The 7,298-nt window shown below is 39.9% G+C and overlaps 1 protein-coding gene across 4 annotated transcripts in view; it reads right to left on the bottom strand.

Annotated features, from left to right (window-relative positions):
* Nucleotides 1-7,298, bottom strand: part of LOC114626116 (F-box-like/WD repeat-containing protein TBL1X) — a 166,338-nt gene that overhangs the window by 87,632 nt on the left and 71,408 nt on the right. For 3 of the 4 annotated variants that reach the window (XM_028773461.1, XM_028773464.1, XM_028773462.1), the window contains exon 2: nt 2,815-2,882. The exons of the other annotated variant lie outside the window; for it this stretch is intronic. The gene's annotated coding sequence lies outside the window, so the exon portion shown is untranslated. The remainder of the gene's footprint in view (nt 1-2,814; nt 2,883-7,298) is intronic. 4 annotated transcript variants of the gene reach the window in all.

Below are 7,298 nucleotides of genomic sequence, written 5' to 3'. Positions count from 1 at the left end.
AAAGGAAAGGAAAGGAAAGGAAAGGAAAGGAAAGGAAAGGAAAGGAAGCCACCTCTAATCAACAGAGAAACACAGATGAAAACCATAGTGAGGTATCACCTTATCCCAGTAATCAACAAGACTAAACTAATATGTGCTGGTGAGGACATAATCAAAGAGAATCGTTTGATATTGTTGAGGGAGATTACAAATTATTACCACTGTTATGAAAAATATGAAGCTTTCTTAAAAAAAAATAAAAGTATGGCTTGGGAGATGGGTTGGTGGATAAAGTGCTTGCTATGCAAGCATGAAGACCTGAGTTCAGATCCTCAGCACCCACTTAAGAAGCCTGACAGAACAGCAGACTCTGCAATCCCAGGGATGGGGAGCTGGGAGAGCAAGGGATCTCTGGACTTGCTGCCAACCAATCTAGCCAATCCAGCTGAGTCAATAACTCAAGTTTCAGTGAGAGACTCTGACTCAGAAAACAAGGTAGAGAGCAAGTGAGGAAAATCTCTGATGTTGACCTCTGTACTCCTTATGCACATGCACACCTATGTACTCTTTATACACACAAATATATACAATCTAGAACTATCGTAAGATGCAACTGTACTAGTCCTAGATATACACTGGAAAAACTGAAACCAGTATACCAAAGAAACAGCTAATATCCATGCTAGCTGCAGCCAAGAAAAATACTTAAGTGGCCACCTCATGGAACACTTTCTAACCCTCTCCACGGCCCATTCACAGCTTTACAACCTAGTGGGCATCTAGGACAGCAAATCCATTCAAATATGTTCATAAGTTTAGGGCCCTGATTTATTAGGGTTAAGTGGCATTCTAAGAAAAGCAAAAACATTCCTGTGCTCGCACGGACTTGCTCTCTCTCCTTCACCCCTTTCTTTGCTTTCCACAAAAGAAAAAAAAAAAGGTGATGTGATATGAGACAACAACAGAAAGATAGCCACCCGAAAGACAAAAGAACTGGCTAGCCAAAACCTGGATTTTCCTGGTACCTTGGTCTTTCAGCCTACAGAAATGTGAGAAAATGGATTTCTAGTGTTTTGTTACAATAGCCTGAATGAACTAATACAGTATGGTGATTCTTTTTCCAATGGACAATTATACTGATACCATGCACATTGGATAGGGGCTCTAAGAGCATGTCATTTCTTACTACAGTACTGTACATCCAATATTGTAGCCATTCAAGTCTTATTCCGTACATGCAATACTTTTGCCAGACTTCTAAGGAGTTGGCCTCTGTGTGTGAAAATGCATTTGTATTTATTTGTTTATGACTGTCTCTGCATGTGTGTGTGTGCATGTGCATTTATGTCTCCCTCTCTAACACACACACACATACACACACACACTCACACAAATATGTATGTATACTGACAGATTGTCCTATAGGACAATGTTAATATTAGAAAACGTTAATGACAGAAAATCACAGTAATATGCCTATAATTTCCTATGAGTCTATCATGGTTTCAAAGCAAAAAGTTTTGAGCAACTATGGTGGTACATACCTTCACTCTAGAGAATAAAAGAGAGAGGATGGAGGTCAAGCTGAGCAACAAAGAGAGGCCTTGTGCCTTATTTATAAGAAAAATAAGAAGACTTGGAGAATACACAGTTCATTGGTAGAGTGCTGGCAAAGCATGTGCAGGGCCCAGAGTGTAGTAGTATCAATCACCACAGGAAAAGAGAAGGTTTCAAAACTGACCATGTGGTGAATGAATGAGTAGAAGATAGATTAACATTTGTCTATCTCAGTAAAGCTGCTACAAAATACTTAGCAAAGGGCACATACTCAGGCCACAGTCACTTCCGTGACTCCTTGCTCCAAATAAACTTATCCATACCTCACATATCTGCATTCTCTACAACAGGACAGAAGTAACAAGTCACGAAAACAACCATGCTAGCAATGAGAAACTGTTCTTAAGGAGTGCCTAAAATGGATGCTCTGAATCATGCCCCACTGTAAACTGAGTGACAAAAGACAGACAGTATGTCAGCCTCCAAAAGTCCTATTCTACCAGAGGCTGCCTCCTTCTATTCTGATGAACTACCCAGATCATCACAAATGAAAAATACCTCAGAATGGGGCTAAAAGATGTTTATGGAAATAATCTGACTGACATACATAGACTTCCAAGTCTACACTAATTTCAGGAGGGGCATACAAGACAGAGAAAACTCAGGATATAGACAAATGCCAAATGATTTCAATTTGTTTTTAGAAGCTAGTGTTGACTGGTGGATTAAGAACCTCATATGTACGAGACAGAAAAGATCAACAGCTATGCTCCACTGAAAAGTACACACATTGCAGTTAACTCTCCATGTTTGTTTTCTAAACCTGATACAGGACTGAAGGTGTAGCTTTAGAGCCTGGCATGCATAGGACTGTTAACCCCCAGTACTGCAAAATTTGAAAGAATGGTATAAATCTCTTAACTTCCTAAAGATAAATAAAAAAAAGTAATGTATGGCTTTAGGGGTGCAGGTTGATGGTGGCATCCTTGCCTGGCACACACAAGGTCTAAGGGTCTAAGACCAGCACATCTAAGAAAAAAATGTAAAATACATTTGTCATAAACTGCTGCTGCTATTTCTCATAATTCTTTCCTTTTCTTTCTCAGCCTTTTGCTAATAAAATCAGCCAATTGCAACAAATGTTGGTAAATCACCATTTCCAGTGCAGAAAACCAACACTGTCATATTTATTAATTTATTAATCTCAGGAAGTATGGGGGAGCCTGGGCATGTTAATTCTCTACATAGTGAAAAATCCATTTTAACCATTTCACTTACTCAGAAGCAAATACAGGTAAATCCCCTTTCTCCACTTTTTTTCAGATCTCTCTTCTATCTTCAATTACCTGTTGATATACAATACCCAAAGTAAGGTAAAAATGTCAATCAATACATGCTAAAGTATATATTGTCGATATCTTATAACTGGGCAGATAAGTAATTTAGTTAAGTCTAGTCAATCAGTCCTGCATGTAGATGTGTCTGCCAACAATGGACCACATATAAGATAGTGTACCCATAGTCTTTCATCATCTGCAGTATCACAACTAGGTTACTTCCTGTAAAAGCACTCTATGGATGCCCACCAGCAAATTTAAGGATGTATTCCTTAGAATATACTCCTCTGAAGTGTTCCATAAATATATCACAACAATATTCTGTAGCTTTGCTACTAAGAATCATGTAAGATGGCAGGCAGCCACTGATCAACTTGATGGTTGTACCTCTGTTTTTAAAAAAAAAAAAAAAAAGCACACAGAGAGACAGTTCACACAAACCTGCTCAGAGTTTACCATGATCTCAGACTGTTCCTGACCAGCCCATAAATGACATTTCTCAGTTACAGAAATCCCCCCCAGGCAATCTTTTCAACACTAACACAATCTCCTCTGTCATCCAAAAGCACACTAAGTGAAAATGTAGATCTTTCTCTTAAGTCAAGGTCATTTACTATGGGCAGACTGCAGTGCAATCCCAAGACTGAGGGAGCAGGAATGGAAGGATCTTAAGTTCAAGACTAGTGTGGGCTACATAGTAGCCTACCCAGTCACCCTGACTGTGACAACTGAAGCTATTCCCTTGATACAGAGAGCATCCCTAAAGGACACAAACAGCCCTGTTTAGAATTTGTAATATAGAAATGTATGGTAGGAAAAACATAAGGGGGAAGAGGTGGCCCTTGCTGGGTTCAGGCAAGAGTGGAAAAGATCAGAACATGTGATGTCCCTAGTTTCTGAAGACAAATAGCTGTGAACAAATTCACACACACAAAGACACACACACAGATACAGACACACACACAGACACAGACACACACACACACACACACACACACGAGCAGGGGGGAGGGGGAGGGAGGTGGGAGGGAGAGGGGAGGGAGGGGGAGGGAACGAGTGCACCATAGTCAACTGGACACCAACATAAGAAGCATCCCAAGTCATGCTCCAATGCAGGCTGATCTTGTCATTCCTACATTAGCTTCCAATGCAGGTAGGAGCAGAGGGCTAAGAATCCATGCCTAGCTCAAGTAGGTGTGCCCATCATTTAGGATCCGTGTTGCTGGACCATGTCTACTGAACTGTGAATCCCCCCCATGGTGTCTCAGAGACCAGTAGCAACCCTCACTCATTCTCTGTGCTTTTTGCATATAGGATAATTCTGTCTTCACGGCTAAGGTAATTAAGGAGAAAGAAAAAGGGAAACTGGGGATTCTAACTCTTTGGTGTTTCCCTTTCACCTTAGACAGGGGGACGGAACAATTTAGATAGAAAGATGGGCAAAAATGCAGCTATATGTCCAGCCAGTGTAGGCTGACAGAATTCATGGCCAGCAGTTTTGAAATATCTGCAGCCAGTAAGCAGGCCAGCTCCAAGATACCTGCTCGTGTATTTAAATACTTGGTCCCCAGCTGGTGGGGCTGTTTGGAAAAGCTGTAAGACTTTCAAGAAGTGAGTCTTGGGTGGAAAAAGTAAGCCACACCATAGTGAACTGTATTCTTATTTTTATTTTATGTGTATGATTATTTCCCTGAATGAGTATCTGTGTATCTTTATGTATCTACGCCTGCTACACGCAAATCATATGCACACACCACATGGGTACAGTGTCCACGGAGGCCAGAAGAGGACATCAGATCCCCTGAAACTAGTTACAGACAGTTGTAAGCTAGGTGCTGGGACTGCAATGCAATTCCTCTGTGCTCTTAAAACAAGGAGGCATCTCTCCAGCTCTTATCCCCAAGTTTTAAAGGGGCTGTTCCCAACTGGGAATGACCATGCCCACCCAATGAGAGACAAGACAAGGTCTGTATACATCTTAGGCTTCTACAATTGAGTATGACAACGTTCTTGGTTTGAAATGGTAGAGACATCTGGGATGCTGTTAAAAAAATCCTACAGTCATAATACACTAGTCCTCCCTTACTTGAGGTGTTGGTTTCTGTGGTTTGACTTCTGCTGGTTTCAGCTGTATGTGATCTAAAAGTATTAAGTGCAAAATCCCACGACTAAACAACTCTGTTATTTTAAGAATGAATTATTGTGTTGTCCCCTTCTACCTCATCCAGGAGATTCATTCCTTGGTTCAACATATCTACACTGTATACACTACTTCTCCATTGGTCACTTAGAAGACATCTCTATTATCATATGGCTTGTCATATGACAAGCACTACAGTGCTTATGCATTCAAATATTTTTTATTTTACTTAATATTAACCTTCATGATAAACTTACCCTCTTCATTTCACTCCATCACAGGGGCATCATAGGAATAGTGGGTACCACATAATGATATAGTGAGGGAAATTCACATTTATATAGTTCTCTTATAGTTCATAGTATAGTGTTACAACTGTTTTATTATTTTAATTTCTTAATGTAACAGCATATTTTCAGTTTATTATACATATGTAGGCACAGGAAAAGAAAAATTTCAAACAAACCTTGGTATCAGGAATCTACTGGAGACCTTAAGTCACATGCTGCATGGGTGAGGGGCAACTAGGAGTTGAGAGGACACAAATATGTAGGTATCATCTGAGTGAGTTAGGGAAATAAGTGAATACAGAGATAAATCAACACAAGCAATGATTTTCCATGATCATCAAAGTGGTAAACTGGTTTCATTCATAGCTTTGCAAAATATGCTAACCATTTTGTGAATGCCAGACCATCTAGGACCACCCTTCATTCTTTGTCTGAGATATTAAACAGGTTTCCTAACTAGTTTCCCATTGTGTAGTTTCATGACCTTGAAGAAAATCTATTTATTCTCCTCACACCTGCAGCAAAATCAGCACCTCTATCCTTCACATCCATGCCTAAACCCTGTAAGATCTTATATAGAGCCCAGACCTGTCTTATCAGAGCTATTCCTTTTGAATCCTTGATAAAAATTGCTAAGTAAGAACTCTCAAAGAGCCTGGTCTCTGAGTGGTCATCTTTGGGTGTGAAGAAGTTTCTATGATTCTATTGTCTCTAGGAATCAAGAGCACAAGTCCCAGGCCAGAGAAACTGAGACAGAACCAGCTGGCTTAGCATTCCAGGGTCCAGCCCACTCAGGACTTTCTGTTCCTTGCCTAAAGTAAATGACTTCCTGAAAGACAAGAACAATGTTAGAGAACAGCCTCTACCTCATGCACTAAAATCCTTCCTGGCATGCAGAGAATATCATATATCTAAAGCTGGTTTTGGGATTGAACTCCATAGTGTATACAAAAAGTATAGTCTTGTCACTCAGCACTGGGCTACCCAAACAAAAACCTGGCAGGGTGGGGTATCTTTCATCATCCACCTTCCCCTTAAAACAGAGTGAGGGACACCTAATGTTACCCATATGCTGGGTAAGATATATGGAAAATGCATGGTCCTTCGGCTCCAGGCTCATCAAAATTATCAGTTGGCCAAAGTCGTAACACATATCTGTCACCTCATCACTTAAAAGGTGAAGGCAGGAGGATCACTAGTTTGAGGACAGCCTGCAGAGTAAGACTGTATGACAAAACAAACCAACTAATAAATAAGTAAGCAAGCAATTGAAAGACATCATTACTAGCTGTCACTGAAAAATACACAGATATTTTGAGCTGGGTGGTAGTGGCAGGTGGATCTCTGAGTTCACAACCAGTCTAGTCTACAGAGGAAGTTCCAGGACAGCTAGGGCTACACAGAGAAAACCTGTCTCCAAAAAAAAAAAAGAATTAAAAAAAAATCAAAGATACTGAAGAGCTGATGAAAAGTATTACTTCAAACGTTCCCTTTTTACATCAAGAAAAAAATGTTCTTTCTGGATTAATTCTTTGTAGCCTTTTACTTTGCTTTGCTTTTAGGGTGTATGTGCGTGTGTGTACGTGTATCTGTGTGCCTCTGATCCCTGATTATGAAGTTAAACATGGCCACAACCACACCCAGCTTTTACATGAGTACTGGGGATCTGAACGCAGGTCTTCATGCTTGTATGGCAAGCACTTGACCCACTAGGCCATTCAGTTCCTATGAAAATTTTTAGCTCTAATACCTCACTTTCATTTTCTGCTTTTCCTGTAAACCTCATGAAGCCTATTTAAAGCCTAGACTTCAATGGAGTTTAGAGAAAGATCACCCTGTAACAGGTGAAGAGATAGAAAATAACTTGAGTGTGTTTAACCTGATACACAAGAATTTATTTCTAAGTTCTTTTTTATTTTTGTATACATACATACAGATAGATAGATAGATAGATAGATAGATAGATAGATAGATAGATAGATAGATAGATAGATA

Source organism: Grammomys surdaster, unplaced genomic scaffold (assembly GCF_004785775.1).
Source record: "Grammomys surdaster isolate TR1022 unplaced genomic scaffold, NIH_TR_1.0 228, whole genome shotgun sequence".
NCBI classification, from domain to species: domain Eukaryota; kingdom Metazoa; phylum Chordata; class Mammalia; order Rodentia; family Muridae; genus Grammomys; species Grammomys surdaster.
The sequence above is the reverse complement of the archived record's forward strand: the minus strand, read 5'-3'. Positions and strand labels throughout refer to the sequence as shown.